At 40.3% G+C, this 12,245-nt stretch overlaps 1 protein-coding gene across 1 annotated transcript in view; it reads left to right on the forward strand.

The window, feature by feature from the left end:
* LOC122796734 (desmoglein-2-like) overlaps positions 1–12,245 on the forward strand; it is a 273,226-nt gene that overhangs the window by 224,260 nt on the left and 36,721 nt on the right. The gene's annotated exons all lie outside the window — the stretch shown is intronic.

The raw sequence follows: 12,245 nt of genomic DNA on the forward strand, positions 1-12,245 counted from the left end.
ACCAAAGCAGCTGTAAAATACCGCAGTACTAGGAAATATGTTCAGCAATATTTAATTTGAAGATTGTTGTAGTCATCATTGAAAATAGCTTGTGTGAGTTGTTGGATGTTTATTTCACTGAGATTAATTTCAGGGTTTTCCTCCAAACTAGGCAATATCAATAGGCCAAAGATTTAAAAAGCTATCAAAAAGTGTTAGCCTTTTTTCACATTTTTAAATACTATTCCTTTGATCTGAAAGGTGAGCATGATTAAGTGTTTGGAAATGGTGGCAAGAACCTTTAGGTGCATCTTCTTCTTCTTTTTTTAAGCTTTTTATTAACATTTTTTAATAATTCTATACAAAATGGTAACAGGCAATGTACAACCAAAACAATGAAAGTAATATAGACTTATATACAACAAATAACTATTTACAGATGCACCTTATCTCCAACAAAATAGATACGGTAACAGAGATTAAGCTAGAAGGATATCAAATAAAGTATCTCAATGGGTGCATCTTCTTAAAGATGTATATGGCTGGGCATTATATGGTCCCCATGACTGTTCAACTTGCATTATTCTTATGTTCCTAAGAATCAAACTATATAGGTGAAACAGTTGGTATGTGAATTTTTGTCTAACTGTGTTAGTCTGTCTGAAATGATGAAGGGGCAATGCCTAAACATGATGTAGGTGCCAGCATTTTTAAGTCAGCACTGTCAATAATAAACTTTAAGAAATAGATCTGTAATGCCAGTGGACTCAGATATTTCTGTTAATTTCTGCACTCATATAAAGGGGTTTATTCTAAAGAATATTCTAACATATACAACATTAATATTATGATATACAAAAGATGCACCTATGGATATAAAAATGTCTTAAACTAATTCCAGAATGCCTGTGCCAGTGACACAGATGTCTAAAGGCTTGACTATAGCCCACCTGACCAGAGTCCAAGCAGAGATTCAAAAGATTGATAGCACATGCAAAGGAAGGTGGGTGTGCCCATCCTGGGAGGGGTTGGTATGGAGGACATCAGTCTGGATATGCTCATTCTGGTCTGAAAAAAAATGAACTGGTCTCAGAAAGTAGAAACAGGTTATGAGGAGTTATAGGGCTGGACCAAGACAAGTGCAGAGATGACCACCCAAGCCAGTGATGGGAGCTCTTGTAATGACTGCAGAGAGGTCACATAGCCATGACATACGTGTGAATGTGTTCTTTACTGTAATTCTTTTGCCTGTATCACTGCCATGATGAGGTTAGGTTAATAATAATGATTTAATTCCTGGCATATTGGTAAAAGCACCACCTCTCTGATTGTCTGGATGAGAGTGCCCCCACAACAGCCTTTGCCCTAGGTAATCAGGCCGGTTCCTACCCCCAAAGAATAAATGAGCTTAAGCTGGGGAAGGTTTGACAGCTGTCAGGGAGAGGAGGGAAAAAAGATATAAAAAAATATTCCAGAAGAAAGATGCTTAGCTTATCAGCAACAATCCGTCTAAGAATGTGTCTCTCCTTGCTCACTGAGTCCCTTTAACTTTTAACTGTATCAGATGCCATTACTATCCTATGATTAGAGTTCCCATTGGCTTTATCACTGAACAGAATAAACTGCCCATAGGTTATTCACAAATTGCCTACTTGGAAGTTTAGTCCATCTATCCTATAACAGCCCAGTAACCAATTTTCATATAAGTCTTGATGCTGCATTTGATTCATTTGCGCTTCCAGCTACAGAGACAAGATCTACAGCACTTTTGTGATGCAAGTATACTTTGCTCACTGTCACATCTTGATTATAAGATTTGATGAAGTTCATTCTTGCAGCAGTAAATATTCAGCTGCAAGCTTAAAAATAAAAACTGACAGTTTGGATGTATGCTCTGGACTGGTCCTGTGGTTTGGCATTAGTCTTGTGTAATGGGGGCTGCACAGTTTGCCCCTGATCAGAATGAGAGTAATTATAGAAAAGTTTCCTATAACACAGCTCACTACCCCAGTTATTTAAGTACAAGTCTAAGTGTTTTTGTGTTTTTCACTAACCCATGGCCAGATAGCTGCAGTTTAACCAAATGGGCTCCAATTATTAAATATTGTTATGTATGTGTTTGTTTATTAGAGTATTAAATTATTAAAACCTAATCATTTTATAAATTAGAAAAAAAATGGACTAACATGGCAGAAATTGTAATATAAATATTTCATATCATATAACCTGATATATTACAATGCATTTGTAATATAAGAACAAAGAGAAGACCAGGATGGTTATAAGAAGACCCTCAAAAAGACAGAAGTTTCAGTACTTCCTGAAAGAGTCTCCAGAGTCACATTCTGAAGTTAGGGAAGTCCTAAAGGGCAAGGGCTAGGTAAGCAGTAGACAACATGCTAGATGTTTCCAAGTGAATCCTCAGAAAAGCAATAAGCCCTTAATCTGATGAACCACACGATCTGCCCAGGGAGCAGGGATAGGAAAACTCTCTTAAACAAGCACTACCCAGAAAACCAAGTCACTGATATAAAAGAAAAGACTCTCAAAAGCACTCCTGCAGCAACTGGTAACGAATGCAAATCCTTTAGCAAGTAAGCAATGGAGCATTTGAAGATGCCTTGCTTAACAACTGATCCAAAGAATTTGCAAGCATCATATCACCATCTTAAAGTGCAAGGGTCTATGGAAAGGATGTCACAGTAGATTAGCTGAGATAATAGTAATGCACAGATAATCCCTGTAAAGTCCAATGAAGGTGTAAAGTTTCAGATCCAGGCAACATTCTTTCTGGTTGACAGCAGGCACCTCATCTTTTATCATGAGGCTGCCATGAAAAATTCCTCCCAGATTACATATCAATGAAATGAAGTCTTGTCTATTACTCCAATATATATAGGATGGAAGAAGAGGAAACTGTGATAGATGGATTATGGCTTGAACTAGCATCACATTAGTCATTGTTGGGTTAAGCTTTAGTAGGCACTCTGACATTAAATTAAGGACAGCCTCCAAGCTGTCTTCAAGACTAGTCAAATTAGGCACTGACTCTTAGTCAAAGATGAGATAAAGCTGAATATCACCAGTACTGGAGTAGCAATGAATACCCCCTCTCCTACCATACCTCCCTTAGTGATAGCAGCTTCAATGTGAAGCAGTTGCACCAGTATCAAGTCCTACAGCACTCCACAGTCCAGATGTTGACCACCCGAGGAATCTACTTCCAAGACCACCCACTCCAAGTGTCCTAGATAGTAGGAGGCAAACCATTTGAGTGCTATGCCAAAAAAAACATGTATTCTATGGTGCTTAACTGGGATGTCATGGCCTACATTATCAAAAGCTACCATGGCATCAAGGAAAACTGAAATGAAACATAACTTTTAAACGTGCTTTAAGGAGATCACTTGTATTATCACTGACAGTTGTCTCGCTGTTACACTTACTTCTAAAACGAGATGAACAGGGGTCTGTGTTGGATACATGACATCAAGTAGGTACACATCTGTGAATAAACTTTCTTCTCTGTAACCATGCCAATAAATTGAAGACTACAGGACAGGTGGTAATTTTCCAGCACACCCATATCCAGAGAAGGATTTTTGAGTTTGGGGTTATCAATACCAGACAGAGGAAAGGATTACCTGATTGAAACAGCTTATCTGCACAATAGTGTCCTGACACTGAGGAGACAAAGAATGTTGGAATTAGTAAAATATACTGAGTTGTGGAGCCTGACAACACTTTCTAGGAATCATGCCAGATTATCTGATGCAGCAGAAATCTGATTCGAAATGTAACCAGAATTCTTATCAGTGGTTCCTGTTTGTACAGCAGAATAATGTCTTACTATACACAGGTGTGCCTTCCTCCATTTGTTCTCTAGCCTCTATCCTGCTGTACATGGAGCTGAGGAAATCCATGTCTTACACTGAACAGTTAACCTAGAATGGGCACAAGCTGGGGTGACAGTATCAAAAAGATTGTCTTGGCTAATTATAGACCCAGGTCACTGAATCTAGATAGTGTGCAATGATCCCCCCGTGAGATGGTCATTTTAAGGCATCAGTTTAATTACAGTTAACCAGGTCAATATCAGGTGGCAGAATTGTCGGAATCCTAACCTGAAGTTTATCAAGTAAGGATCTGTCCAAAATACTCAGAGTACTGCCAAGTCTTGGGTCTAGACCAGACTGAAAAGTGAAGATAAACAAGGGGACAGATTGATTGCTGGCAATAATACTTATTTAAGTGAAGCCAAAACTCTTCAGTAGTTTGAGAAATTCCATTGAAGGTTTATCTGTCTCATCTTCAACTTAGACATTATTGTCTCTCAGGATCAGCCATATCCACTTATGCAAAAGTTTGATGAGAATATAAAGAGAACTCCTGCAAATATGCTTCTACTTATCCAGATAGATAGTATAATAAGAACAATCCTCACTTCAGTCCTGTCTCAAAAACACTCAAATATAGCTGATGGTAGTTCCAACATACACCTGCATCTTTTCAAAGATAGATATAAAAGTTATGACTACACCACTGCAGATGTTGCCCTACCTAGAGCATTGAGTAGCATAAATATATGGAAGAATGGACACCACTGAAAGAGGTACAGAGCTACCATCAGTCCAGCTGTCCATTATAAATGCCAGGTAAGCAGTATGGAGCAAGGTTGATGCTACATTATCATTATGGGCCCAGCCTGTTTAGATGTTGGAGTTGACCATCCTACTCCAAATGTATTATAGACAGGATAGACCCATGTACATGTGACTGTTAACCTACAGAGGATGTTGACAACAATCTTTACCACAATGAAATCAGCCAGATCAGAGCATGTGACAGCAAATCATTAAGCCTGTCCACCCCAGTGAGGCTCTGCAAGCCAAATGTACCTGCATGCCAGGCATACTAGTAGGGCACTGCAAGCAATACAAACATCATGAATGCTCAACAGAAAGCCCCTTAAACAGGACAGTGTTTTGTAAAGGATATACCAGTATAGGTGTATCCAGCAGCGAATTGCAATCAATTCTGAATAGTATTGTATAACTAGAGGAAAAAAGAATAATACACTTCTGCTGTAATATTAACTTTAGCCAGCGGTTGCTGCCAATATATATTATGTATCACAATACAAAAGAAGAGACATAGTGACTGTTATTCACCTGAGGATACATCCCAGCATTCTAATTGCTACTCCATAGCATTTTCACACTGCTCCTGATAATAAAGGTGTGGCCAGCATCCCCGGATTTTTCTCTTCTTTATGCCCTCATTTATTTTCCCAACTGCTGACATTTCACACTGTGCCTGTTTATGGCCATGTGCAGTAATTTGTGTTTTTCTGTAGTACACCTCAGCTGACATTTTTCTTCTCCTTATAAGTCCTTCTTTTAATTCATCCTCTCATTGTCCACTGCTACACCTCTTGTTGTATCATCAGTAAAAATGCTAATGCTGTTCTATGTCTCCTCATAAAATTCTGAAATGATAATTTAAGTGGGGAGTGGCCATTTCACACTTTACCTGTGTAGTATCACATTGATCTTATTGAGAAAAATCATAATGAATCATCAGAGAAAATCAAAATTTGATGGCCTGTCAGTTTGCCTAAAATACTTTTGTAAAGGTAAACTGTTTGATCTCAGTAGTGTATGAGGTGTTGAAATATGACAGTCAATAGTGTAGACACACTGATGTCCCCCTCACCAGGCTCAACAAGGAGAAGGTCAACGTCAGCTGTCTGTCACGTGCCAGAGTCTGCCACATCACTCACACACTTAAGTCTCTCCACAACAGGTACAAGTATGACTCTGTCATTGTCCATGTTGGTGTGAATGACTTGATATGTACCTCCCTGGATTATATGAAGAGAGAAATGATTGCACTGCCAGAGTATGTGTCCCAGGCAGGTATGACCCTAGAACTAAGACAGCATCCAACCTTCACCAAGAATGATACCACAATACCAACCAAAAAACTTCAGCAATTGGCTTAGTTTCTGGTATCTTTCCAAGGGGATCCAGTATCTGTCTACCTGGGATGACATGGTTGACAAGCCTTGATGCTTTGCCAAAGATAGCCTCCACTTATCAGCCCTGGGTTTCTGGATCTTGGCCAAGGCTCTTGCCTCCCCCATTGTCCCTTTTTTAGGCGATGTTCCAAAGACAAATCTTCCAACATAAAATGTCTGTCAAAAAACAAATTGAACGTCATGCTGCTTAACGCTAGGAGCCTTGAGCTGAAAATGAACTCAGTGGAGGCTCTCCTCACACTGGAAAATGATGATGTCTATGCAGTCATGGAAACTTGGTTCAGGGCTACAGAGAGCAACCTGCATTACCAGGCTATATCTCATTCCACATTGTCTGACCCCATAACAAGGTTGGAAAGACTAAGGGTGGTGAGGTTTCTATCTTCATTAAGGACAAGCACACCTCCAGACTGATTTTCCAGCATGACACACTGGAATTACTTCAGGTGCAACTGGCAGTGGGCAAGACACCCATCCATGTTATAGCCAGCTGTAGACCCCCCTCCATGACTCAGAACACCAACTCTTCCTACCTGCACCTACTTGACTCAATCAAGGAATCCCTAACACCCTGATCCTTGGTGACTTCAACTACTACACCATAGACTGGGTGAATTATTCCTGGACTAATATACTCACCCAACAATTCCTTGACTTCATCAGTTCTAATGCACTAGACCAGCTCATTTCATCCCCAAGGGGAGGTAACATTCGGGACTTGGTTCTCACCAACATGGGTTACCACTGCACCACTCCTATAATATGCTCTTCCCTGGTGAGATCAGATCATTGGTCTGTCTCATTCAGAGATTCTATCCCACCCAGCCCCTCCTCAGCCATAACCAGACTAAAAAAGTTCTCAAAACCTGACTACAACCTCTGAAGGGAGGGTACCAGTAACTTCACACCACCGGCCCCCTCAGAAGATGCATACAACTATGTTGAACAGTACACCAGTGCAGTATACAAGCACCTGTACAACTGTATGGACTCAGCCATACCCAGCAGAACTAAAACATGCTCCTCAAGGAAAGACAAACCTGTCTGGTGGACATCCTCTATCAACAGACTTTACAACAAAAGGAAGAAACTGTTATCCAAGGGTAAAAAGGAACAAATTCCAAATTAGAAAAACTCCCCCTCAACAAGCAAATTAGATCACTAGTGAAAACCTACAAAGTCAATTATGAGTTGAAACTAGCCTTGGAAACAAAGGGAAACACAAGCCCTTCTTCAGTTATGACAGGAGCCTCCATGGCAAAGCCCAAGTTTGTTCTGAATTAGTACTTAATGGTACCACTTACACTGATCCTGTTGACTTAGCCAACCTGCTAACTGATAGGTTCAGCGCAAACTTCACCCCACTATCCCCCCCAAAGGTCCAGTCAACATCACTGATACTTGTCTCACACCTCACATCTCCATAGATCAAGTGTTAAAGGCCCAATCCAAGTTAAAGAAAACAGCTTCCATGAGATGGGACCTAATGGTATCCCAGGCTGTATTCTGCACCATCTCCAGCAATAACTAGCTTCGTCATTGAGCACTCTATTCAACCAAAGCCTAATTACAGGCTTCATTCCAGCAGAGTGGAGAACTGCTATTGTCACCCCCTTACAGAAAGATGGTGCCACTACTGACCTGGGAAACTATCACCCCATTAGCTTGACAATTCTGATCTGTAAAGCCATGGAGTGTATTGCTATGATTCTCATAAACAAGGACATAGGCAATCTCCAAGCACTTGACCCCCCCCCAATTTGGAATCATCAGGGGCAGATCTTGCTTATTAAACTTGGTTGACATCTTTGAGACTGTCACTAGGGCCCTGGATGAGGGAAAAGTCAATACATATAGCTTAACTTGACTTGGCCAAGGCCTTTGACACAATCCTCCACTTGGGTATCATCAAAAAACTAACACAACTTGGCGTAAGTCCCTGTCTCGTTAGGCGGCTCACCGATAGGACCCACAAGGTCAAAGTAGGCTCCACCACCACCGACAGCAGACATGTCACTAGTGGTGTTCCCCCAGGGATCTGTCCTGGGACCCCTAGTGTTTTGCATCTACTTCTCGGAGGTCAAGGCAAAGACAAAGGGCCTGTGGCTGGCCAAGTTTATGGATGACAGTAAGTCGGGTGCTGTCATTGACTCCCCAAATGATGTTAACATATTGCAAGAGAGCTTCACAGCTACAAATAACTGGTACCAAAGTCATGGCCTTAAGTTAAATGCAAAAACATGTATTATCATAATATTCGGCAAAAACATGGCCTCCACTGATTACCACATCAATGGCAACCGCCTAAGCATGCAACTTTTGGTGAGAGACCTGAGTACTCAGGTTAACAGCAATCTCTCATTCGACCATCATGTGAAGGCAGTGGTCAGAAAAGCCTTTTACTTAGTTCATCTCAAAAGTAAAGTGACTGCATACAGAAAAATAGAGGTTATTACCACTCTGTACTCCTCCCTCATTAGGCCTATAATTGAGTATAATGTCCAGTTTCGTATATACCTCTCCAAACACCTGCACCAACTGGAAAGGCCACAGAAATAACTCACAAAGAGAATCCATGGCCTCTAACACCTGTCCTATGTGGACAGGCTGATATCACTATCACTGTACTCGGTACCATACAGATTGCTGAGAGGTGATCTGTGTCTCACCTACAAGGCAATATTGGCCCCTGTCCTATTGGTTTGTCTCCCAGAGGCTGCTCCATCTCTGGAATAGACTTCTCATACATGTCAAACAGAATACTTTGCTGACCCTCTTCAAGTGCAACCTCAATGAGTGGATGGGAAACCACAAATTTGTCCCAGGGGTTCCACCTTTGTCCCTCATTGACAGGGGTGACAGGTGCTGACTGAAGGTTCATTTTTCGGGATAAACTCTTGACTAAGCTTGTAAGGGCCCCAGGGCCATTAGCCTAGTAACCTCTTATGATCCTATGAGAAGTTGAAATATGACAGTTTTAGTAGTAGTAGTTTTGGTGGAGTGTACCATTAGAGATGTGACTAAGAATAATATGAAAAATAAATCACAAAATAATAATGTGGGATTATAACAGAGAAATTACAGATAAACTGATGAGGACAATAAGATAACATTTAAATAGAGCCATGCAGTAAAAATGAAAGTGTTGTGCTTATCATCATAATCAAATGAAATTAATAGCATTTAAGAAAATCAGGCTATGTGCAGGCAAGAATGACTTAGAAAGTGCAGGCAGGAAATTAAATAATATGATTTTCTATATTACTGAGTTTAAGAATCAGAAAAAAATGTAAATGTGAATAGACACTGTACAAATGCACAAAAACAGAAACAATTGCAATACCTTGCATAGGCAATACTCAGAGCAACTTTTCAGTAAGAAAAGACAATCATTAATGTTGATTTCATCTTGTACAATACAGATAAATGTAATATGTTTTTTAGATCTTACATTTAAAGTTTTAATGTTACAAAACACTTAGAATAAATCAAATTGCAATTTACTGGCATATTCAGTGCATAAAGTGAAACCTTTAGATTAGCAGTAGCTGTGGTGATTATAAGAATAAGAAAACAATGGAAAGACCTCTCATGGTGTTTTGTCAGTATGCCTGTCTCCTTTAGTTGCTTTATATCTAAAGATAAAACTAAAGCAGCGGTATATTTAAAAGTTTCTAATCTGAGGCAAATTCAATAGTAATAGAAGAATGAAGTGTTGACTTTATGTTAAAGAATACAGATTAACATAGCATGGTTTTCAGACTCTACATTTAAAGTTTTGAAATTAAAAAGCACAGACAGGAAGTAGGTTTGTACTTTGTTGAAACATGCAGTGCATAACAAAAAAACAGTAGCTCAGCAGTTTCTGATGTGATTGCAAGAATAAAAAATGTAAATGAAGGAGTTAATAGTTGCATAGTTGAGGCAAATTTGGCCTCCCAGCCAAGGGCAACCACAATGCATTCTTTAGCTATGTCCATATCCTTAAGGGCAACACACACAACTGTGTGCAGAGCTAATTTTTAATGGAACCACCTATACTGAGCCAGAAGATATAGCAACCTACTGGCAGACAAATTTAGCTCTAACTTTACTCCTCACTCCCTGTTAACCTCCACTCAGGAAATACCATCAAATATAACTCTACTATTACTAGGGAACATGTCTTCAATGCTTTCTCTAAGGCCAAGAACATTGCATCAATGGGCCCAGACAATATCCACTGATGCCTTTTTAAATAGCATGAAACATAACCTATCAGGCACTCTGGAATTGCTAATGTCTCCAAACAGGCTTTGTGCTTCATTATTGTTGGGCCATCTACAGACCCTGGAAACTACAGGCCCATAAGTCTCACTAGTCTGGTATTCAAAGCTATGGAAAAAATTATTATGGAAATGACCAGTAATGATATAGGAAACCTCCAAACACTGGACCCAACCCACTTTGGTTTCAACAAAGGAAAGTCATGCCTACTCAACCTGGTAGACTTCTTTTAGAAAGCCAACAAAGCAATCAGTGAAAGCAAAACAGTTTACATTGCCTACCTTGACCTGGGCAAGCCATTAGATACAATACCATACTCAGGCATTGTTGTTAAATGCAAGAGATTAGGTATCCACACAGCCTATCTGGACCTCACCAAGGCCTTTGACACCATCACTCACTCTGGAATCATTGATAGACTTACTAAGCTGGGCATTAATCCCTACATCACTCGATGGGTTGCCAACTGGCTTACTGAGAGAACCCACACTGTAAAAGTAGCCGACTCCAAATCCAGCCCCAGACAAGAGACAAGTGGAGTACCTTAGGGTACAGTCCTGGGACCGCTCGTGTTTGGCATCTATTTCTCTGAAGTACAGGCCAACACTAAGAGACTCTGACTAACAAAGTTCACAGATGACTGCAAACTGGGAGCCATTATTGAATCCCCAAATGATGCGAATACTCTACAAATGGGCCTTACAGAAACAGATGCTTGGTGCCAGAGTCATGGACTCAAGCTCAATGCCAATAAATGTATAGCTATCCCCTTTGGGAAAAAACATGTGCCCGTGAATTACCACATAGGTGGCAGTACACAAAACACTGAAAGTGTGATAAGAGACTTAGGGACACAGGTGGACAGTGGTCTCACCTTCGATAACCATATGGCCACAACAGTTATGGCACACCTCATCACTAAGGGCTTTTCATCCAGAAAAAAGGAGGACATTATCCCATTGTACTCATCTCTCATTAGACTCATTATAGAATACAACACCCCGTTTGGTATGTACCTCTCAAACCATCTGCAACAACTGGAAAGGCCACAGAAATATCTCACTAAAAGAATCACAAGCCTAAAGCAGATGCCCTACTCTGACAGCCTTAAAAAACTCTAGCTATACTCTGTTGCATATCGTCTACTCAGAGGCGATCTCTGCTTAACATACAAGGCCATGTCAAACCCAGAGCTGTTGGACATGCTACACTTAAAGAAATCCCAATCTCGGAGAGCCACACGCTCCAGGGATCTAAATCTTGTCATCACAATAAACAAATACTGGAGGGATATGTTCCTGACCCAGAAACTCCCCAGACTCTGGAATAGACTGCCCATACATGTCAAGCAGAGCTCCTCTTTGGTCCTCTTCAAAAGGAACCTTGATGATCGGATGGGAGAAAGGGAATTCACCCTGGGGATCACGTCAGTCACCCTGCTAGACAGGGGTCCAGGGAAGTAAATAGTGTGGGAAGAACTAGCCAGGGAATTGTTATGGCTAGGCTTGTATAGGCCCTAGGGCCGATAGCCTAGTGCCAACCTATGAACCTATAAACCCTTATGTCACCCACTGAATAGCCAGCAGTGTTTAGTCCTGTGAACTTCTCCTTTTTGGCATTTACTTCTCTTAAGTTAAGACCAATGTCAACGCCATCTGGCTAACCAAATGTAGATGATTGCAAGTTAGGAGCAGTCATAGAATTCCTCACTGACAATAATGCTGTCTAGCAAGGGCTGATACAAAAAAATAACTATTTTCTTTTACAAAAAGCTGAAGGGAACATAAAATGCAACTGTAAGAGATGCAAGTGTTAGGTATTTTTATTACAGAGGAAATAACTGGATCCAGAGTAAAGAATTTCTGAAACTGTTATGATGCATTGGTCTATATGGATCTTAACATAAGGAGTTTTATGTGAGAATTGAAGGTAAATAGGTTACATGATGACATTCAAAACT

Source organism: Protopterus annectens, chromosome 3.part0 (genome assembly GCF_019279795.1).
Source record: "Protopterus annectens isolate FY-2018-M chromosome 3.part0, PAN1.0, whole genome shotgun sequence".
In the NCBI taxonomy this organism is placed as follows: Eukaryota; Metazoa; Chordata; order Ceratodontiformes; family Protopteridae; genus Protopterus; species Protopterus annectens.